The following is a 25,039-nucleotide window of genomic DNA, read 5'->3' on the forward strand; positions in this document are numbered from 1 at the left end:
TTGCAAAAACTCAGGAAAACTTAAAGGACACAGTAGATACGATTTCCACACAAATGGACACTCTGAAACTTGGTTCAGAAAAACACACAGAGGAAATAATTTCAGTATCGGATAAAGTAGCCGAACTTTCAGATCAGTTCACTAACTTATCTACAAAGGTAGATGATGACACAAGACCTGTAGCCTTCACGGACACTGAAGAGTATTAACAAATTAGGAAATTCAAACAAAATCAAAATCAAATCAATACACAGTACAAAAGAGAAATCCGGGAAGTACAAGATCAGTTGGCACAAGTAATACAAGAATTACATATATCAGAGGACACACACGCTCCAGTACGGGAAGAGGGACATAGAAATACGGAACAACCACAAAATAATAACACAGGACACTTCGGAGATTATGAAAGAAATTGGCAAGGCGCATTGGATTTTGAGATGGGACCGCCGAAACGAAGTAACATTGAGCGATGTGCGACTCGCCGACACGATGATCTTCACTATAAGCTGTTCATTACTACACGTAAATTCAAAACATTTAAGAATTCTGACAACGACATTCATCCACAAGCATGGCTTCATCAATTCTCTCATTGTTTTCCTCCCATCTGGTCATTGGAGCACAGGTTAGAATTTACGTGTGGCTACTTGGAGGATGAACCAGCTGTAAGAATGCGATCGGTCATTCACGATTGTCACAGTGAAGGAGAATTTTATCATGCCTTCCTCTCAGCGTATTGGTCTCAAGCTACACAAGACCGAGTAAAGCATAGCATCATAATGATGAAACGTTTCGAACAATCTGAACTTTCCAGTCTTATGAAATATTTTGAAGACATGTTGCATAAGAATCAGTATCTTTCAAACCCATACAGCCTCTCAGAACTCATCCGCATTTGCTTAATCAAACTGCCTGAACATTTACGACATATTATTTTAGCAGGACGTTGCAAAGACAACATTGAAGCATTTCAGGGACTGTTACAAGAACTGGAAATTGACAATGACAATCGCGGAGCGCGAAAACAGGAGCACAGCAATTACAGGTCACTTCTGTCACAATTCCGCGATGACAGAAATAATACACGACACGGCTATTCTTACAACGTAAATCGTGACCATGACAGACACCACCCATATGACAACCGTTGGCAGAATAACAGCTACAGAGAAAGATCACACTTCCGTAGTAATGAATATGACAGAGATAACCACGGAAACAGACAATATGGGAACCAAAACAATTATTATCAAGGGAGACAGAATTCCTTCAGATGCAACGGCCCACCGTGTAGTTACGATTCTGGGAGAAATTCTCCACCACATGACCGACAAAAAGTAAACTATGTAAACTACCAACAAAACGACGGACCTGAATTTCATCAGAACTGGCGTGGTTCAAACAGGGCAGGGCCCTCTCGACAAGGCGAATTTGTAGAAGTTAGATCTCCAAATCCTAATAACGACGCGCGCCAACAAAGAAACAGACAATGACTCGCACTGCAGGCAGCCACGTGCGCCAACTGGCTCAGAGAAAAATAACATAGACGCTAACTTTAGAAAAAATTACAGTATTCTTTACCGACATATACCGCATGATAATTGCTTTGAAGTTGAAACTCTGCGTACTAGGAAGAGTAAAGGTTTACACCACATTTCACATGTAAAACCGTTTATTGAAAGATAATCTGCTTTTTAACTTTGTCTTTGCCATATAACTTTTCACTTTACATTGATAGTACGCTTTGTCAGACTTAGAACCTGTTAACATGCAACAATGTTTGAAGTTAAATATCCAGTCAAGAACCAAGAGAACTTATTTAAACAGAAATTACGAATGCATTGTTATTGTGAACAGACGACACAGTGTTATTGTGTGTGTACATTCTTGCTTGTTAGTTGCATGATTACGTAATGACTATAAAGCTCACATACTTAGAACATTTACCAGTACTGCTAGTGAGATTTAATGCTACATTTTGCTTTAGTTGAAAAGACATTCTTTATTTGAAGATTCTGTGAGATTCTGTGAGATTAAGGATGACTTAGTATTTGGTTTCTTTGACAGCTACACGATTATATCACGACGCTACTAATGTGTGACACAATTTACAATGTTGCTTTTGCGGTGTATCTGTTTTATATCTGCACAGTTTTTCTGAATTCTTCTGGAAATTACAACATGTTTTCGTAGTAACTTTTGTGGTATAGCTACCAGGAGACAACCTTTTCCGTGGCACAACAATATGTTACAGCACAGGACTTTCTTCATCACGGCAATAAGCGTAATAACTACGATATCTACACGCAAAGCATTTCACATTTGTTTATCATGAGGTAAGTACATTTACTTCTGCAGAACTTAGCTTTCGGAGGACGATAACTACGACGCTTCTACAGAGATTATCTTACAGCAAGACGCACAATTAGCGCTACAGTACACGTATTTGAGTGATTCATTTTGTACTTAAAACATTTAATTTTTAACGATTTTTGAAGTACAATGATACAAAGGTTTTCCGTGATACATTTCATTCCGTTGCTGTAATCTGTAACACCTGAGGGTATAATTACATTAATCCTCAGGGGGTACACGCTTACTTTGTGTATCGTGTTTGGCAAGCAGAAGGAGCCCTAGCTAATATGGAATTTGCTTACACAACTTTACACATCGGTACCATATTTCTCTAACACATAATTACACAGCTATCTGATTATTTAACAGAGAAATGAACATTTTTTTTAATACATCATTGACACATGTTTACACAATTACACAGTTGGATAACTTCACACTTATGAAACTGTATTTTGACTGTACTTTGTGAAATGTTCATATTTTTTCGGAACCACTGTGATACTATGAGAGCTTTGAATGATGTATTTGGTATGGGATCACAATTTTTAAAGTACGTTTGAGGGAGATGAAACTTTTGACATGAGCAGAGAATTTTTTTAGGTTTTGAAATTATAGGAGGAAGCTACAACGATTTTGAGATTTGGCTGAGGTTTTATGATGTTATGATGACGATGTGCATTACGCTGTTGCGGTATGTTTATGATCAATAAGCTGATGCTATATGAGGAATTTGATTATGCTACATATTAATTATGATGAAATATTGAAGAAATGTCTACGAATATGTATATGTGCAATAAAGGAAGGGATAATGAGTAGTGGTTAGGGACTCTGGTTTGTGAAAAAGGATGTTGGAAACCGAGAATCGTACTTTAAGAGTTATGAAATGTGTATATATGCGTGAATGTATCACTATGCTGGCGAAAATTTTTTGGACACTGTTATATTTACAGGATTTTGTTTCTACAGATTTGAAATGCAAATTCTCGACCTGTGAAATTTTTATAAAATCTCAAAATCGTTGTAGCTTCCTCCTATAATTTCAAAACCTAAAAAAAATGCAAACTGGTGTCGTAAATATTTCGGTAAGAAAGTTAAGTGACCACCTGCATGTAATGCGTCGTGGGCAACCAGCTGCGCGACAGTCGCCTGGAAAAAAGCATTAGTGTGTGCCTTTCAGAGGCACAGGTGGAGGAAAAAAAAGAGGCCATTATCCTCGCTATTGACATTCCTTTGTAGAAAGCATCGCAAATACGACACGCTCAAACTTGAAAAATATGACTATACTGTGGAGAGAAATGCCATATGGCTTGCTTTATGTATTTATTTACTCATTTAATATCTAGTTTCTAGCTGCACTGCAGCATTGGTTAAAATAAATTTTAATAGATGTACTAATATATTTATTTTATGCCTACAGATCCAGTCAATAACAAATTTATGATCTACTTCCAAGAAAACGAGGGCACATAAATAGACATTTCCCTTCACATGAATTGCATAAATAATTTTTTTACGATTTGGTAACTTATCTGCTAGCGTAAGTTCTCGTGATGCATCACCCTAGTGTTAAGATGTGACATAGGTATTAAACATGGCCATTTTTACTGTAATATTTTTTCTGCTTGAGCTTTGTCATGTTTAGATATAAGTTATTGCATTGGCTGCTGCTTGCTTTGCCAATTTCCATTTTTTTGTCATCGCTGTTTGTGTTAATTGTTTTGTGCTGCTGCATTGCCTCGTCCTTTAGTTTAGCATCTGAGCTCAGTAGATTTAAGTTAGCTTCAGAGGGGGTAGACTATATAAGAGAATGAGTTGCGATGAATTGGAAGAAATGCATTGAGAAGTTATACGAAAAAAGTACAGAAAGCAGGTATAGGTAGGATTTCCTTGGAAATAAATGATGAGGTAAGATAATGGAAAATAAATAATGAGGTAAGAAATATGTGAACACATAAATACAGAAAGCATGCTTGGATAGGATTTTTTTGGTTGAAACAAATGTTGAATTAAGACGAAAAATCTATGGAATGAAGTTTTGGGTTGGACTGCAGTACCAAATGTTACACTGAAAACAAACCCTGTCCTGTATTTTTGTGTTATTAAACTATGTGAATTTGTGTTTTTCCTGTCTGTATGTGTTTAGCTAATAAGATTTATGTTGCAGAATTTTTCTGATAATATGTTATTTACCTTGTAAAGATGCTTAGACATTATTTATTGTTTTGTTTTAATGCTCATATGTGAAGTTGATGTTTAAAAAGTTATTCTATTCTTTTATGTATTTACTTATGTCATAATTCCTGTAACACTGATGTATATGTCTATTTCTATTCTTTTGTAAAGCCTGTATTACTACAAATGTTATCTGTACTATTACGTTCTTTAATGATGTTTTTTGTACCTCTGTAATTGTTTTCTTATGTTGTAAATTTATAATAATATAGACACCAGTTCTTCAAATTAAGTTACATTTCACCGCACACGTTTCTGTTGGTCACAGTAATGCACAATATGTGAGAAGTTGAGACTGTTAGTGTTTGCACATGTGTTAATAATTCAGCAAGTGACTGGATAACAGCATTGCTGGTTGTAAGGACATTAAAAAAAAAATTTTGTGAGTGCACAAGTGGTGGTTCATGGACTTGCTATATTGTCCACAAGACTCTTTGATGGTGACTGTGCACCTGCACAGTCGCAACGGATCCAACGCCATTATTTCTACAAGGACTGCAGTGGGTCTGCACGTCTGGTGGCCCACCAATACCGTAATCTCTAACAAGACTACAGTGTTCTGTTCTGTGATGACCTACCTACCAATATTCTTCAAAACTTCGACTGACTCTGCGGTGGGTTTGCTCTGTTCTGGCCCATTACCTGTCAGCATGTCAAGAGTCAGCACTGTCTTTCCGTTGGAAGGACAACACTACTTCTTCAAGACTGCATGGAAATCCACTACTTCCGTGTGCATTGTCTTTTACTGCTCAGACTTTGAGAAAAGAAAAGGCAGTTTTACTGTGATAAATGATCAGGACTGTCTTTATGGACTGTGAGAAAATTTTAGCTTTTGACCGACATTGTATTAATAAGTGTGTGCATTTGATATCTTTCTTACTGTAATTATGAAAAAAAATTTCAAATCTGTATTGGCCAGTGCCCAAAACAATTTGTAAAATTTTTTGTGGGGAGCATGGGGGCTATGTAAGTAGGCTGTTTAGGTTTTCTTATTGGTAACGCCACATAGCGCTGTGTACGAAAAATCACTGGCTGTGCTGTGTGCAGTCTGTGGCTGGTTTGCATTGTTGTCTGCCATTGTAGTGTTGGGCAGATGGATGTGAACAGAGAGTAACGTTGAGCAGTTGGAGGTGAGCCGCCAGCAGTGGTGGATGTGGTGAGAGAGATGGCGGAGTTTTGAAATTTGTAAGACTGCATGTCATGAACTGCTATATATATTATGACTTTCGAACACTAGTAAGGTAAATTCATTGTTTGTTCTCTATCAAAATGTTTCGTTTGCTAACTGTGCCTATTAGTAGTTAGTGCCTTCAGTAGTTTGAATCTTATATTTAGCTGGCAGTAGTGGCGCTCGATGTATTGCAGTAGTTCGAGTAACGAAGATTTTTGGTGAGGTATGTGATTTTTGAAAGGTATAGGTTAATGTTAGTCAGGTCCATTCTTTTGCAGGGATTTTTGAAAGTCAGATTGCGTTGCGCCAAAAATATTGTGTGTCAGTTTAAACACAGTCATGTATAAATTTTCTAAGGGGACGTTACAAACTTCCACTACCAGAATTCGCAGAAATCTTTTAAAGAATTTCAGCCACTATTATTATGGAGTTTGGCGATGATAAACTCCCACGATAAGTGATCCTGTTTTTGTTTTGAGCAGTTTTCTTCAGTGAATTTTTGTTTAAATTCGTCCAGAGTCATTTGCTAAGTATTCAGTTTAAGTCTCCAGCGCTTGGCATCACCTGCCAAGGCGCTGATCATCACATTTATGTTTTCCTGATGAGACAAATAATCAGGAAGAGTTCTTTCACACTTCTTTACAAAATCTAACGTATGCCATCCGCTATGTTTCTTGGTGGATTCGAACCTTTTCTCGCCTTCCAACAACATTTTAAGTGGTGTTCCGGTGGTAATAACACCAGACTGGTATCGTATTTTACATTCATGGACAGAAATTTTTCCTTGAATTTGGGATGTGCTTTGATCACACTTCTGTTAACATTCAACAAGTTGTTTACTTACAACTTTTTCGGCATCTGAAACTATTCTTCTCAAATGTGATATTTCGTTCTTGCACTCACCTACTGTTTTAGTTTTCAGACCAAAAATTTTTTCGTCCCTTTCGTCACTACCAAAGTTTCTATATATTCCTGGGTATTAATGATTTCAACATCTAACGTTTCATTGATATCATTACTTTGTACCTGCTTATTTGCCGTGTTTTCATTTATGGAATTAATTTTACTTTTCGTTTCAGTGACAGTAGAGCTTAAAGTACCTACATTTTGGTCTACGTGTTCAATCTGTTGCCTTATTTTTGTGTAATGAAACTTACTTTGAATTTTCAGATCGCAAATCTATGTTTTTAAGCTCGCTTTAAAGGTTTCTACCTTGGGTTGCAATCCGGTTGTTAAGACCACCGACCTGTTTTTTCATTTGATCAGACACCATTTATAAATAGTCGGTCACACACAACAGATGTCTACTTTCGTGTTCTATAGAATTTTCGTGCTCTGACTCTACCTCATATGCTTCGGTTCTTTCTTTATTTGTGGGGAATCAAACATGTCAACTGATTCGTTCACATATTGCCTAGAAAGTCCTCAGCATTTGTGTGCTCAATTTTTTCTTGTTTGATTTGGGGCGGTCTCAACATCTCGATCTGTTCATTTACGTGTTCATGACATTGCGTGTAGGCTAGCTGCCTATGACGAGCACCATGTTAGCTGCTCGCTTTAACTACACTACTGGCCATTAGAGCTGCTACTCCAAGAGGAAATGCAGATGATAAATGGGTATTCATTGGACAAATATATTATACCAGAAGTGACATGTGATTACATTTTCACGCAGTTTGAGTGCATAGATCCTGAGAAATCAGTACGCAGAACAACCTCCTCTGTCTGTAATAACGGCCTTGATACGCCTGGGCATTGAGTCAAACAGAGTATGGATGGCGTGTACAGGTACAGCTGCCCATGCAGCTTCAACACGATACCACAGTTCATCAAGAGTAGTGACTGGCGTATTGTGACGAGGCAGTTGCCCAGCCACCTTTGACCAGACGTTTTCAATTGGTGAGAGATCTGGAGAATGTGCTGGCCAGGTCAGCAGTAGAACATTTTCTGTATCCATACAGGCCCGTACAGGACCTGCAACATCTGGTCGTGCATTATCCTATTGAAATGTAGGGTTTCGCAGTGATCGAACGAAGGGTGGAGCCACGGGTCGTAACACATCTGAAATGTAACGTCCACTGTTCAAAGTGCCGTCAATGCGAACAAGAGGTGACGGAGACGTGTAACCAATGGCACCCCATACCATCACGCCGGGTGATACGCCAGTATGGCGATGACGAATGCACGCTTCCAAGGTGCGTTCACCGCGATGTCGCCAAACACGGATGCGACCGTGATGACGCTGTAAACAGAACCTAGATTCATCCGAAAAAATAACGTTTTGCCATTCGTGCACCCAAGTTCGTCGTTGAGCATACCATCGCAGGCTCTTCCGTCTGTGATGCAGCGTCAAGGGTAACCGCAGCCATGGTCTCCGAGCTGATAGTCCATGCTTCTGCAAACGTCGTCAAACTGTTCGTGCAGATGGTTGTTGTCTTGCAAACGTCCCCATCTGTTGACTCAGGGCTCGAGACGTGGCTGCACGATCCGTTACAGCTATGCGGATACGATGCCTGTCATCTCGACTGCTAGTGATACGAGGCCTTTGGGATCCAGCACGGCTTTCTGTATTACCCTCCTGAACCCACCGATTCCATATTCTGCTAACAGTCATTGGATCTCGACCAACGCGAGCAGCAGTGTCGCGCTACGATAAACCCCAATCGCGATAGGCTACAATCCTACCTTTATCAAAAGCGGAAACGTGATGGTAGGCATTTCTAGTCCTTACACGAGGCATCAAAACAACGTTTCACCAGGCACAGCCGGTCAACTGGTGTTTGTGTATGAGAAATCGGTTGGAAATTTTCCTCATTTCAGCACGTTGTAGGTGTCGCCACCGGCGCCAACCTTGTGTGAATGATATGAAAAGCTAATCATTAGCATATCACAGCATATTCTTCCTGTCTGTTAAATTTCGCATCTGTAGCACGTCATCTTCGTGGTGTAGCAATTTTAATGGCCATTAGTGTATATGGATGACATTGCGAGTAGCCTTTTCTTAGGATAGTTGCAGAATTTTCAAAGTCAGAACAATGGCCTGAAAGACGAATGGTGCTAGTAGCCTATTTTAGCGACCATGGATAAGATTTCTGGAAGTTGGAAAATTGTTGCGCTATGTACCCGAAGCACAGCGGCTTTCATGGATGAAGATGTAGTGGTAGCTGCTGGACTGCACATTTGGCAGAACACTGTATAGTAGGCTTCATGAAGCTGCACAGCTAACCTATTATCTTGTCACAAGCACACTACTTGAACTGGCTTCATTTTCGTTCACGATTGAGTGAACTGCCCGGAGAGTGATATTCCATTAGCACAAGTGAAGCGTCACAAACCTATCGTTCTTTGAAATGACACAAATATGTTAATGTCAGTCTTCGTGTTTGGAGAACCAACAGGAGAAAGTTTGCCGGTACGTGTGTTTTCTTGTATTTCTATGGTCGCTGTGGTCTATATAAATGACATTCTAAACGATATGATCGCCGTTTACTTGGTTCACATGGCCTTGAGTGTCTGTCTCTATGCTGTTCATTTTTGGAACACAACCTACGACCAGCTTAGAGACAGAAGTGATGACATTTTCTGCAGGACCTGACGATCATTTTGCAGACAATGCTAAGCACGTACAGTACAAGCTGTTACTGATTTGTTTGACTGATGTGGCTGCTAGGTGCTATAACACCTGCTCCACTCCCCTGACTTAAGCCGTCGTGAGTTTAACTTGATTTCTAAACTTAAGGAAACACTTCACGGCATTCGCTTCAGAACTGCTGCAAATTCGTTGGGCAATAGACCGCGCAGTTCGAATTTCAACACATCTGGCACTACTAAGAGTTTCCTACGACTTCCACATTACTGGCAACGGGTTATACACAACGCTGAGACTACTTTGGAGGTCAGTAAAACTTTGAAACAAGTATCTATTTTCTACGAGCTGTAAATAAATAGTTGCCACTATAAAGTTCCAACCCTCGTAATTGCATCCTTTTACAGGCCTCTCAACTCAGATGATACAATTGCTGAAAGGTTCGAAGAAAATTTGACTTTAATTTCAAACATGTACCCGACTCATACAATTATAGTTGTTGGTGCCATTAATTGACCCTCGATATTTTGGCGAAAATATGTGTTTAAATACGGAGGTACGCATAAAACATTATCCGAAATTGTGCTAAATGCGTTCTCTGAAAATTATTTCTAGGAGTTATTTCTTGAGCATATGTTAATAATAAACAGTTATAAAAACATACTTGTCCTCTAAGCAACAAATAATCCTGAACTAACAAAGAGCATCAAAAGGGTACAGGAATTAGTAAACATACGGTTGTCGTAGCGAGATTGACTAAAGTAGCCCCCAAATCCTCCAAAAGTAAATGAAAATGATAACTATTCAAAAAAGCAGATAAAAAGCCACTTGGTGGTTCCTGAGATACATTCTCCACTCCTTCCAAATTAACAATGCACCGGTTGGTGTAGAAGAGATTTGGTTTGAATTCCAAGACAGCAATTGAGATTTGTACTAAGTAAATTAACAAATGAAGGAGCTGATCGCTCTTGGTACAGTGATCAGAACACTGCTGCAGAAACAACGAAAAAAGCATGCGAAATTTAAACGAACCCAAAATCTCCAAGATTGGGGATCCTTTACATAAGCTTGAAATTTAGTGGGGACTTTAGTGCGAGGTACTTATAACGGTTTCCCGAACGAAAGTTTGTCTCGAAACCTGGCAGAAAATCCAAAGAGTTTCTGCTCGTATGTAAAGTGTGCTAGCGGCATGACACAATCAGTGCGCCGCCCGGTATTAGCCGAGCGTTCCAAGGCGCTGCAGTCATGGACTGTGCGGCTGATCCCAGCGGAGGTTCAAGTCCTCCCTCAGGCATGGGTGTGTGTGTTTGTCCCTAGCATAATTTAGGTTAAGTAGTGTGTCAACCCTAGCAGTTAAGAGTCCCATAAGATTCCACACACATTTGAACATTAGAACACACACAATCAGTGCCTTCTCTGAGCGATATCAATGGAGATACTGTCGACGACAATGCTGCTAAAGCAGAGTTACTGAACACAAACTTCCGAAATATCTTCATCAAAGAAGACGAAACAAATATCCCAGAATTCGAATCAAGAACAGCAGCCAAAATGAGTAACCCAGAAGTAGATATCCTCGGAGTAGTAAAGCAACTTAAACCACTTAATAAAAGCAAGTCTTCTGGTAAAGATCGTATTACAATTATTTGGTTTTAGAGTATGCTGATGCAGTAGCTCCATACTTATCAATCATATACCACGACTCGCTCAACGAAAGATCCTTACCCAAAGACTGGAAAGTAGCACGGGCCACACCAATACTGAAGAAAAGTGATAGGATTAATCGACTAAATTACAGGCCCATATCATTAACTTCTATGTGCTGCAGTATTTTTTAGCATATACTGTCCTGACATTATCAATTACCTCGAAGAGTACTACCTTTTGACACACAGTCAACAGGCATTCAGAAAACTTCGTTCTCGTGAAACATCAGTAGCTCTTTGCACACACAAAGTGTTGAGTGCTTTTGACAAGAGATTTCAAATTGATTCCATACTTCTAGATTTCCAGAAGACTTTTGACATTGTACCACACAAGCGGCTTGAAGTGAACTTGCGTGCTTATGGAATATCGTCTCAGTTTTTTAACTGGATCCTTGATCACCTGACAGAGAAGTTACAGTTCATAGTAACTGATGGAAAGTCATCGAGTATAACAGAAGTTATTTCTGTCGTTCCCCAGGGTAATGTTATAGTCCCTGTGCTGTTCCTTATTTACACAAACGATCTAGGAGACAATCTGAATAGACGTCTTAGGTTGTTTGGAGACTATGCTGTCGTTTATCGCCTACTAAAGTCATCAGAAGACCAAAACTAGTTGCAAAATGTGTTAGAAAAATATCCGTATGGCACGAAAATTGGCAATTGAGCCTAAATAATGAAAAGTGTGAGATCATCCACATGACTGCTAAAAGGAGTCCATGAAACTTCGGTGACGCAATAAATCAGTCAAATCTAAAGGCCATTAATTCAACTAAATATGTAGCAATTACAGTTACGAGAAACTTACATCGGAGCGAACAAATAGAACACGTTATTCGCAGACCACTTAGAAAAGCTACAGATCCACTAAAGGGGCTGCCTACATACGCTTGTCCGTCCTCTTTTCGAGTAATGCTGCGCCGTCTGGGATCCTCACCAGATACCATTAACGGAGTACATGGTGAAAGTTAAAATAAGAGCAGCACGTTTTGTATTATCGTGAAATAGGGAGAGAATGTCACTGACATGATACAGGATTTGGGGTGGACATCATCGAAACAAAGGCGTTTTCCGTTGCTGCGGAATAATCTCACGAAATGTATGTCACCAACTTTCTTCTCCAGATGTGAATATCTTTTGTTGACGCCGATCTACATAGGGAGAAATGATCGTGATAATAAAATTCGAAAAATGAGAGCTCACACGGATAGATATAGGTGTTGGTTTTTTCCGCGCGCTGTTCAAGTTTGGAATAATAGAGAATTATTATGAACGTGGTTCGATAAAGCCTCTGCCAGGCAATGAAGTGTGATTTGCAAAGTATCCATGTAGATGTTGATGAATATTCGGAAAACTACGAGATCTTGTACGCTTGGCTGAAGCAGAGTCTCCAACTACCTTTCACTCCAAAACAAGCAGATGGTGACAAGCTGTTCTGTACTGCAACCAGTGACTATGCAGAAATAATGAGCAAGGTGGGAACGAATGGCTTCTCACGTTACACGTTTCCAGTCACAAAACCGAAGATCATTAAAGCAGCTATAAAGGCGTGGTAAATATCCCTGACACTGAAGACCACAGGAAAGTACAACATGCAGAAGACCACTAAGTACTGCAGGTGCCAAGGGCTCTATCAAGTAGCCCGAAAGTGAACCACTGTGACCTCCGACGAAGTGTGCGATATGCAGTAGCGACCACAACAGTCAAAGAAAACTGACATCAAGTGCTGCAACTGTGGCGCCCAGCATCCTGCTAGCTACAGAGGCAGCATCGTGTATAAAAACGCACAGCGACGCCAGAGGGACCTCCCGAATCTCGATCCAAAGATCATGTAGCCCCACAAACGGGTACATCAAGCAGCGACTTCGTAGCCGCCGCCGCCTGCGGAAAGTACAGCCAGAACGTCCACCTCTCACGGATCGTCCTCAAGCAACAATTCAGCAGAGGCTTCTAGCAGCAGACGTAAAGGGCCACACCCCGCCACCAACAGCGATAGAAGACACTCACTCTCGCAATAAACTGCACCCAGAAGCACCGTCACACACTCACAGCCTCAAACTGTGCAACGATCTGTTATGGAGCTCTCCAACACCGTGGACTCAATACACTCAAGACTCTCCTCAAAGAACTTTCTAGAATACTGACCACCCTCCCGACGTCTCATCAGTGTCTGCAGCGGTCAGAAGCACCACACCAGCCGTCTCAGAACCAACACACACCGCAAATGACTAGATACAGGCACACTGTGAACTTCGCTGCTGCAACGTGGAATGCCAACGGAGTCAGCTCCCACCTTTTTGAAGAGAATATTGACATTTATCTTGTGACTGAAACTTATCCTAAACCACATTTTTTAGAGACAATGTTCCAAACTACACTAATTGTCGTAATGTTCGCCTCACTGCTGTGGGAAGTACAACAGTTCATGTCTGGAGCATTCTGCAGCACTGCGAAGTGCAATCTCCGCCTCTTACTAACATAAAATCGAAGTCAATATCTTTGGCGGCATAACAAGGAACTCTTAATATTCTTCACAGTCTACAGACCACCTCGTCGACATCTCACACCTGAATGTGCTGAACACCTGCTTCAACCCAGAGGTCAATGCAGAGATGGGCAAAAAATATCGATAGCCAAGATATCGATATTTCCCCAAACTAATATCAAAACATACCTCGAAATTTAAGTTACCGATTTATCAGTTAGTCGGTATTTAGTACTTGATAGCGAAAGCAAAATTTTTTTGACTGTATTTTCTTGATTCATTGGTACTATAGTTCTCAGCAGCAGATTTCTCGGTCATTCCAACTACTACCAATCTTTGTACTCTGACAGTAAACATCTTACAATGAGCTTAATTAAATTTTATATTCAGGACCACACACGAGCAATGGATTTGAATGTGAATGTATCTGTATTACATATCGATGAAAGCTGTTTCATCCTTGTGTCACTTCTCCCACTGCAAATGATAGGAACAAGATACAAAATGCACACATTTTGTGACAACACTGAATGGTGGAAACTATCACTCCCAGCTATGAGGCAGAATGTGCGCTTTTCTTGCCGCTGATCGCCTGGATCAGCAAAAGACAGACAGACTGCAAAAGTAGTTTATGCTTGGCACTCGGCACTAAATACCAGTCCTAAGGTGGTAGAATAAATGAAGGTCAATTTCGCACCTTACGTAAGAGTTTTATACATCGTAACGGTGAGGTAAATATGACAACTAACTTACTGTGGTTGAAATGAGCAGATTTGCCTATAAGTATGTAATGTAAAAGGGATGACATTCAGTCTACGGTATTAACACACTGCTCCTATATAATGCATCTCAATGAGCAGAAGGTGAAACAAGCAGCAAGAGGAAACATTTTGTGTGGAAGCCAGCGTGGGCAGACGCAGAGGCCACACCATGGGAGGCACCACGAAAAGCTCTTAGGAGGCGTCCTGCGGCGGGAATCAGGGACCAGACAGGTGATGCATACTGCAGAACAAGTAACGAGCCGCCAGCAGTAGGACAGAAAGAAGCTTTAGAAAACTGCCTTTTGAATTCCAAATGGATACAAACAAAACCAGTGACGCAGTTGATCACGTGAAGAGCGAATGATACACATGTGAGCGGGCACTAAACGTCCGATTGGCGGAAACGAACTAGGAAAGAGTAAAGTGCCGGGATTTGGACGCAATTCAGTGGTAGGGCCTTTGCAATTGGCAGAGAGAGTTTCCACAAAATAAGAGGAACGCTCCTATTGGTCGAAAAAAGCCGTGTCACAGAACGAAAGAACCCAGGTGGAGAAAGAGTTTGGCCTACGAGAAAGATGAGAGCGAAATGTTCGAGGAATCTTTTTCCGAGTTGGCGTCAAGTGCAGAACGGGGCGCATAACGCTCTGTACGACGCACCGGAGAAATTTGAGTGAACGCATCATTCACTGCGGCTGACATTCAGCTAGATATTAACTGAAGCGTCGTTGAGCTCCCCCTGTGGAGAAACGAACCAGCCAGTTAGTTAATTGTCCCTGTGAGGACTGAGAGGGTATTTTAATATGCACGGTGTTCCAACCACGTGCCATATCGCCAAATTCCAAGACTAGGGATGAGTGCGTGTTTTCTCTCATAAGGAGAAACATAGGGAGAGTTTCTGCTGGAAAAATCAGCAAAGGCTTAATTAATTTTTACACGAATTTCAGAGGACGAGAGTAGCCATGCAGACGATATCTTATCACAGCTAAGGTAAATGCCGCTCGCAGAGGCGTAAACTTGTTGGTTCACCAGCGTGCGTCCACTGTAAACTCGAACGACCGTGAGTAATCTTTTGCTGAAGTTGTCACAAAACTAACCATCCTCCGTAGACTTGATTGTCATCCTAAATAGTACCAAGCTGTGAACCGGAATCGGATGATTTATCGTAGTACTGGCCAACATCATGACATAGTCGTAAGGATAATTTTGTAAAGAAGCTTCTAGTTAAAATTTACCATTGTGAGGTTTAGGATAATTTCATTTTCTGAGGACGAGATTCATTCGTTTGACAACTGTCATAACATTGTCACATTGTGAACTGTATAAATGCATGTATTTCAGTGATAAGATAGTAACATTAAACCAAAGTTATTTACAGCTTACACAGTTGTAGTTCAGACTTCCAAACCTTGAACAGTCCATTAATATAATTATGCGATTTTTAACACATTAATGCACTGGCATTTAGTGGAAAATGGACTCTATTATCATAGATTTTTACATTGAGTAGAATGTTTCATTCTCAGAACACGTATCAGAAGAGTTTCACTCCCAAGAAGCCGAGACTTGCCTATCGTCAGACATTACCCTCCTGCACGCTCGTCATTCGTCAGGCACGTCTAGCACTAGCAATATTCCCAAGAACTAAGAACGGTGCAACTCAGTGTAGCATATCGCATGGCTCATGCAATATCTAGAACATCAACAGAAGAATAACGCAAGCTAACGCCCTCCTACCACCTATGTCTTTAGTTGTTGAGGTAGTCTGCTATTGTTAGTTAGTTATCGCGACTTGTTACGCTGTATATAGTTGAAATGAACGCAATGTCAGTATATAGAGGGATACGGTACCCACACTGTTTCATGTGTACATCTGATTGTGTGCAAAAGTGTTAACAGATTAATAACAGTGCTGGTTTGGCTTCAAGTTGATTTGAGTTTCCAGAACAGTTATGTCAGCAGTCCGGAATTTGTTCGAAAACAAGGCATCAATGAACCCGTTTCTTCCAGCTTTTGTGGTGAAACTTGTAGTAACTATACCAACTTGGGTACTCATCTAAAACTTAAACATCATTTTGCCTACCTGAAAATGGCGAAATAGCAAAATCGGTATCGTCAGTGAAAACTCCATCAATATCAGCAAACAGGCAAATGACTTCTGGTGAAGATGTCAGTGGTGCAACTTCAGATGTTCCAGTGATGGGGCACATGGATGATTCTACAGTTCACAGTGCAGGTATTATATAATGGTGATACAAAATTATTGTTAATAGGTTATTTACCCTAAATTCCCAGATTATCAGAATGAAAATTTTATTTCACTTTCTTGTGCGGATTGAGGTACACTGTCATCTTCACACACCCGGTAATACTTATAATATTTCTGAATAAAATACGTACTACGTGTAAAATCATTTCACCTTTCCCTCCCCCCCACTACGCTACACACGTGAAGATCGCACTAATAATGAGTCTTTCCATGTGACAACGCCTATTTCCTGTTATTATTATTGTATTTATGAATTGTTAGGCTATGAAGTAACATTTTCTACCTGTATCTTTTGGTTTTTCGGCTGTATTGTGCAGTAATAATGATTCACAAGCCACAGCCAATTCACGGGCAGAGATCTGTTTTGTACAAGGCTCTGATGAAAAAAAAAGAAAGCAACCAACCCTAAGAGATTGTTTTGAGAGACGTACAAGCTTTGAAGGTAAATTGAGAGAGCCATACTTTGATTTCAAATCTGGATTTGTTAAAGATACACTCCTGGAAATGGAAAAAAGAACACATTGACATCGGTGTGTCAGACCCACCATACTTGCTCCGGACACTGCGAGAGGGCTGTACAAGCAATGATCACATGCACGGCACAGCGGACACACCAGGAACCGCGGTGTTGGCCGTCGAATGGCGCTAGCTGCGCAGCATTTGTGCACCGCCGCCGTCAGTGTCAGCCAGTTTGCCGTGGCATACGGAGCTCCATCGCAGTCTTTAACACTGGTAGCATGCCACGACAGCGTGGACGTGAACTGTATGTGCAGTTGACGGACTTTGAGCGAGGGCGTATAGTGGGCATGCGGGAGGCCGGGTGGACGTACCGCCGAATTGCTCAACACGTGGGGCGTGAGGTCTCCACAGTACATCGATGTTATCGCCAGTGGTCGGCGGAAGGTGCACGTGCCCGTCGACCTGGGACCGGACCGCAGCGACGCACGGATGCACGCCAAGACCGTAGGATCGTACGCAGTGCCGTAGGGGACCGCACCGCCACTTCCCAGCAAATTAGGGACACTGTTGCTCCTGGGGTATCGGCGAGGACCATTCGCAACCGTCGCCATGAAGCTGGGCTACGGTCCCGCACACCATTAGGCCGTCTTCCGCTCACGCCCCAACATCGTGCCGCCCGCCTCCAGTGGTGTCGCGACAGGCGTGAATGGAGGGACGAATGGAGACGTGTCGTCTTCAGCGATGAGAGTCGCTTCTGCCTTGGTGCCAATGATGGTCGTATGCGTGTTTGGCGCCGTGCAGGTGAGCGCCACAATCAGGACTGCATACGACCGAGGCACACAGGGCCAACACCCGGCATCTTGGTGTGGGGAGCGATCTCCTACACTGGCCGTACACCACTGGTGATCGTCGAGGGGACACTGAATAGTGCACGGTACATCCAAACCGTCATCGAACCCATCGTTCTACCATTCCTAGACCGGCAAGAGAACTTGCTGTTCCAACAGGACAATGCACGTCCGCATGTATCCCGTGCCACCCAACGTGCTCTAGAAGGTGTAAGTCAACTACCCTGGCCAGCAAGATCTCCGGATCTGTCCCCCATTGAGTATGTCTGGGACTGGATGAAGCGTCGTCTCACGCGGTCTGCACGTCCAGCACGAACGCTGGTCCAACTGAGGCGCCAGGTGGAAATGGCATGGCAAGCCGTTCCACAGGACTACATCCAGCATCTGTACGATCGTCTCCATGGGAGAATAGCAGCCTGCATTGCTGCGAAAGGTGGATATACACTGTACTAGTGCCGACATTGTGCATGCTCTGTTGCCTGTGTCTATGTGCCTGTGGTTCTGTCAGTGTGATCATGTGATGTATCTGACCCCAGGAATGTGTCAATAAATTCAATGAATTCACGGTGTTCTTATTTCAATTTCCAGGAGTGTATTTATCTTTTATTCATAATTTAAATTCAGTACTGACAAGGTAGGGTGATAGACTTTCTGTTTTATTTTATTACTGTTGGACTAAAATTAACAAATTCTAGTGACAAATACAAACTTTTAGTGAGGCCTGTGCCACGCTTTAAAAATATCGATAATTTTAATATCATATGCCATTGCAGTCTTTCTCGGCGTATTCCAATGATGAATTCTTCTCGGGTTATCAGCCGAGTGGTGGCGTCGTCTTTTCGCAACGTTTCGATGAGTTTCTTACCCATCATCTTCTGGCGACAAGACGACACCACCTCTCGGCTGATAACCCGAGATGAATTCATCATCAGATTTGATATTACTATTTTGTCTTTGTAATATTTATTATTCAGTACTGAGTCTCATTTTGCAGGTGCCCAAAAGCATTGTGATGTTACACTACTCTCGATCTACATGAATTGTAAAAATAATTTGCCATTTTCATGCGTGGAAAAGTTTGGAATGAAAAAATTTGTGCACATACACTCCTGGAAATTGAAATAAGAACACTGTGAATTCATTGTCCCGGGAAGGGGAAACTTTATTGACACATTCCTGGGGTCAGATACATCACATGATCACACTGACAGAACCACAGGCACATAGACACAGGCAACAGAGCATGCACAATGTCGGCACTAGTACAGTGTATATCCACCTTTCGCAGCAATGCAGGCTGCTATTCTCCCATGGAGACGATCGTACAGATGCTGGATGTAGTCCTGTGGAACGGCTTGCCATGCCATTTCCACCTGGCGCCTCAGTTGGACCAGCGTTCGTGCTGGACGTGCAGACCGCATGAGACGACGCTTCATCCAGTCCCAAACATGCTCAATGGGGGACAGATCCGGAGAGCTTGCTGGCCAGGGTAGTTGACTTACACCTTCTAGAGCACGTTGGGTGGCACGGGATACATGAGGACGTGCATTGTCCTGTTGGAACAGCAAGTTCCCTTGCCGGTCTAGGAATGGTAGAACGATGGGTTCGATGACGGTTTGGATGTACCGTGCCCTAATCAGTGTCCCCTCGACGATCACCAGTGGTGTACGGCCAGTGTAGGAGATCGCTCCCCACACCATGATGCCGGGTGTTGGCCTGTGTGCCTGAGTCGTATGCAGTCCTGATTGTTGCGCTCACCTGCACGGCGCCAAACACGCATACGACCATCATTGGCACCAAGGCAGAAGCGACTCTCATCGCTGAAGACGACACGTCTCCATTCGTCCCTCCATTCACGCCTGTTGCGACACCACTGGAGGCGGGCTGCACGATGTTGGGGCGTGAGCGGAAGACGGCCTAACGGTGTGCGGGACCGTAGCCCAGCTTCATGGAGACGGTTGCGAATGGTCCTCGCCGATACCCCAGGAGCAACAGGGTCCCTAATTTGCTGGGAAGTGGCGGTGCGGTCCCCTACGGCACTGCGTACGATCCTACGGTCTTGGCGTGCAACCGTGCGTCGCTGCGGTCCGGTCCCAGGTCGACGGGCACATGTACCTTCCGCCGACCACTGGCGACAACATCGATGTACTGTGGAGACCTCACGCCCCACGTGTTGAGCAATTTGGCGGTACGTCCACCCGGCCTCCCGCATGCCCACTATACGCCCTCGCTCAAAGTCCGTCAACTGCACATACGGTTCACGTCCACGCTGTCGCGGCATGCTACCAGTGTTAAAAGACTGCGATGGAGCTCCGTATGCCACGGCAAACTGGCTGACACTGACGGCGGCGGTGCACAAATGCTGCGCAGCTAGCGCCATTCGACGGCCAACACCGCGGTTCCTAGTGTGTCAGCTGTGCCGTGCGTGTGATCATTGCTTGTACAGCCCTCTCGCAGTGTCCGGAGCACGTATGGTGGGTCTGACACACCGGTGTCAATGTGTTCTTTTTTCCATTTCCAGGAGTGTAGCTTATCCCCTCTATAAAATGACTTCCAGAAGAAAGGCTTGTTAGTTATATTATCATTATTTCACTTTACTGAGAGGAATATTATAATGTACAATCATTTATGTAACTATTATGTAATTAACATTTATATTTACTTCTGAATTGTAGATGACTTGGTTATTAGAACAGAGATATAACACAAAAACCTGATTAAAGCAAAATTCCTTTCTTTTACAAGCGACATATCGACTGTCATCAACTCCATAAGGAGTTCCTTGGTAATGACAGTACACTTGCTTAACAACTTCAGGGGCTCTTTTCCGCTTCAAAACATACATCTGTCTACGAACAGACAGTCTCAGGTAAGTTTCGTTTAATAAATAGGTACTTTCTAAATTATTATATCTAGCATATCAAGATAACTAGGTTATGAATAAAAACAATATCTGCATCGTAATTATACTGAATACTCTATCATGATGGGCATTATGTTTCAGGGGAACACAGGACAGTATATCAAAGATCTCTGGGAGCAAATTATAGAAGACCTTGGCATAGACAAAAATAAAATTACGTCTTTTACGACCGACGGCAGAACAAATGTAGTGGCTGCGGCACGATTGATTTTAGGAGACGAGAAGAGGATTCCTTCTATGGTGCACCCACTAATTTTACTTATCGATCGTGCACTAAAGGAGAATAATACATTTTGCATGCTTAAAGATGAGGTCAAAACCATTATGACATATTTTAAACAACAAGTTAATGCTATCGACTTGCTAAGAGCTGAAAAGAAAGATGTTGATGTGTTGACTTTAACACAAGCTGTCAGCATTATATGGAACTCCTGCTTTGACATGTTAAAAAGATTTATAAGATTATCAGCAATGGCAGATAAAATCTTGGCTACAAAAAGTCAGTCAAATAGGAGTACACCTGATATGGTTGCAACATCACAGCTTAATGTGATAAAAGATTTATTTGACCTTCTTATCCCTTTCAAACAAGTCACTGACGAGGTTAGTAGAGCTAACTACGTGATTGCAGGGTTATGCATTCCTACAACAAACCTACTTCGACATGAAATGGAACATGCAACTCCTTCTACTGATTTAAGAGTGTCTGCAATAAATTGTCTACTTCGAGGAGTATTATACAGACTACTTCCGTTGCAAAGAAATACTTCTCTCACCGTAGCTACAATTTTGGATCCTCGGTTCACGCACATTCACTTTGATTCTCCCCTTGCAGTAATGGAAATAACTAAGGAAATTCGCTCTTAGCATAGGCGGGTTGGTCAACTGTCTCCTGAACGAAGAGCTTCAGATGTAACACAAGAAGATTTCGACACGTCTACAATTTGAACACGGCATGAAAAACTGTTGTCCGAAAGCTCAGTTACATAAGAAATTCTAAGCTCTGATTCCCTGCCAAACGAGCTAAAACATTACCTCTATCGACCACAATTAGGACGGAACTGGGATTCTGCGGAGTCTGAACTGATAGTAGTCATTCACTCCGGCTTTGACAGAAATAGCTAGAAAATATTTAATGTGCCAAGCTTCTTCCGTTTCGTCCGAAAGAGTGGCTTCCTTAGAAAACTAGGTATATCCAGAAAACAGAAGCAGACTTACAGGGGAACACACTTAACAAAGGGTTCTTTTAATGTCTGTTGCTGATGATTATTGGCTTCATTAATTAGTTTTTTTCGATAAACTGATTTTATAGTACATTGTAAGTCTTTCATTGGTTAATCTTGGTTGCAATAAAGAAACTGCCGATTTTTACACGTTCTTAAATCATGTCTGTGACTTCGATAATTTTTTTAAAAATTCATGTAAACATTGAAAATTTCGACGGGTTTACATCTACATCTACATCTACATCTACATTTATACTCCGCAAGCCACCCAACGGTGTGTGGCGGAGGGCACTTTACGTGCCACTGTCATTACCTCCCTTTTCTGTTCCAGTCGCGTAAGGTTCACGAGAAGAACGACTGTCTGAAAGCCTCCGTGCGCGCTCGAATCTCTCTAATTTTACACACGTGATCTCCTCGGGAGGTATAAATAGGGGGAAGCAATACATTCGATACCTCATCCAGAAACGCACCCTCTCGAAACCTGGTGAGCAAGCTACTCCGCGATGCAGAGCGCCTCTCTTGCAGAGTCTGCCACTTGATTTTGCTAAACATCTCCGTAACGTTATCACGGTTACCAAATAATCCTGTGAGGAAACGCGCCTCTCTTCTTTGGATCTTCTCTATCTCCTCTGTCAACCCGATCTGGTACGGATCCCACACTGATGAGCAATACTCAAGTATAGGTTGAACGAGTGTTTTGTAAGCCACCTCCTTTGTTGATGGACTACATTTTCTAAGGACCCTAGCAATGAATCTCAACCTGGTACCTGCCTTACCAACAATTAATTTTATATGATCATTCCACTTCAAATCGTTCCGCACGCAAACTCCCAGATATTTTACGGAAGTAACTGCCACCAGTGTTTGTTCCGCTATCATATAATCATACAATAAAGGATCTTTCTTTCTATGTATTCGCAATACATTACATTTGTCTATGTTACGGGTCAGTTGACACTCCCTGCACCAAGTGCCTATCCGCTGCAGATCTTCCTGCATTTCGCTACAATTTTCTAATGCTGCAGCTTCTCTGTATACTACAGCATCATCCGCGAAAAGCCGCATGGAACTTCCGACACAATCTACTAGGTCATTTATATATATTGTGAAAAGCAATGGTCCCATAACAATCCCCTGTGGCACGTCAGAGGCTACTTTAACGTCTGTAGACGTCTCTCCATTGATAACAACATGCTGTGTTCTGTTTGCTACAAACTCTTCAATCCAGCCACACAGCTGGTCTGATATTCCGTAGGCTCTTACTTTGTTTATCAGGCGACAGTGCGGAACTGTCTCGAACGTCTTCCGGAAGTCAAGGAAAATAGCATCTACCTGAGAGCCTGTATCTAATATTTTCTGGGTCTCATGAACACATAAAGCGATTTGGTTCTCACACGATCGCTGTTTCCGGAATCCATGTTGATTCCTACAGAGTAGATCCTGGGTTTCCAAAAACGACATGATACTCGAGCAAAAAACATGTTCTAAAATTCTACAACAGATCGACGTCAGAGATATAGGTCTATAGTTTTGCGCATCTGCTCGACGACCCTTCTTGAAGACTGGGACTACCTGTGCTCTTTTCCAATGATTTGGAACTTTCGGTTCCTCTAGAGACTTGCGGTACACGGCTGTTAGAAGGGGGGCAAGTTCTTTTGCGGACTCTGTGTAGAATCGAATTGGTATCCCGCCAGGTCCAGTGGACTTTCCTCTGTTGAGTGATTCCAGTTGCTTTTGTATTCCTTGGACACTTATTTCGACATATCGATACATGTTTAACGATAATATCGGTATGCCTCAAAAATATCGATACAACATATATCTATATTATTTAAAGTTAGTCCCAGGATCATCTTAGTAGAGATTATCCTTGCCCTCTCGTCAGATCACTAGCCAGTGATGTTTTCAGTAACGCTCCAGCCGTCTGCCAACACACGAATATGCAAAACTTCCATAACCAACAGTCATTGATACCAACAGCACTTTCGCATTAAGCCAGAACAACATCCATGTGGTATAAGCACCAAAGTCAATGAAGCGGTATCTCATTTCACTGACACTGTTAGGTAGGCAGTTCACAACGTCATTTAATTGCAGCGGCATGAGGCAGGGAGATGGCAGCGAATACTCCCTCCAGAACTTTTACGAATCGTCTGGTGGACAAACCAGCTATCGAATGAATGGCACCTCACTAGACAACGAGATACGAAAGCTCGCAGAAATCTCATCCAGCACCAGATTAAAGTGGCCCTAACGAAACACCGTAACAAGTGCTGGTCTGATAAATTTGCGACGCTTCAGAGGGACGCCTCGACTGGGATCACATCTTTAACAAGAAAGGGCACAACGGCTGCAACTGACAGCACCAGCGTGTGAGATGTATTTACCTACAGACAAGACAGATGTCGTGGCTGATGCATGAGGGACGCCTCGACTGGGATCAAATCTTTAACAAGAGAAGGGCACAACAGCTGCAACTGACAGCACCAGCGGGTGAGATGTATTTACCTAAGTTCAAATCCAGATGGCTGAAGAAAGACCTCGTGTTTTCCTGCTATTGATGGAGAAGACGCAGTACCAGAAGTACAGCAATGCTCGAAAGCGCTCTCCGAGAAATCTCTGGGGAATGATGAAATCGACGCCAAGATGCTAAAAGAATTGCCACTGGTGGTTATCGACTGTCTCTCATGCACTTTGTCGAACATTGTACAGCAAAAATTGCACCACACGACGTGGAAGCGAGCTGTCGTTGCGGTTCCTAAACTCGACAAAAAACGGGTAGGCCCAAAGAGCTACCGGACAATGAGCTTACTGCCAAAAGAGAGTAAGGCTTCTGAGGGCGATGTCCTTCACCGAATGAACTGCCACTCTAACCAAGATGAAGTTCCACCTCCACAGCAATTTGGGTTCAGGCCGGGACTTTCTATATGGCAGTAGCTACTCTGGGTAGCAGAAGCCACACAAACCTTTAAGAACAAGGAATACTATGGCATGATATTCTTAGATATCACTGGC

Source organism: Schistocerca serialis, chromosome 3 (assembly GCF_023864345.2).
Source record: "Schistocerca serialis cubense isolate TAMUIC-IGC-003099 chromosome 3, iqSchSeri2.2, whole genome shotgun sequence".
NCBI classification, from domain to species: Eukaryota; Metazoa; Arthropoda; class Insecta; order Orthoptera; family Acrididae; genus Schistocerca; species Schistocerca serialis.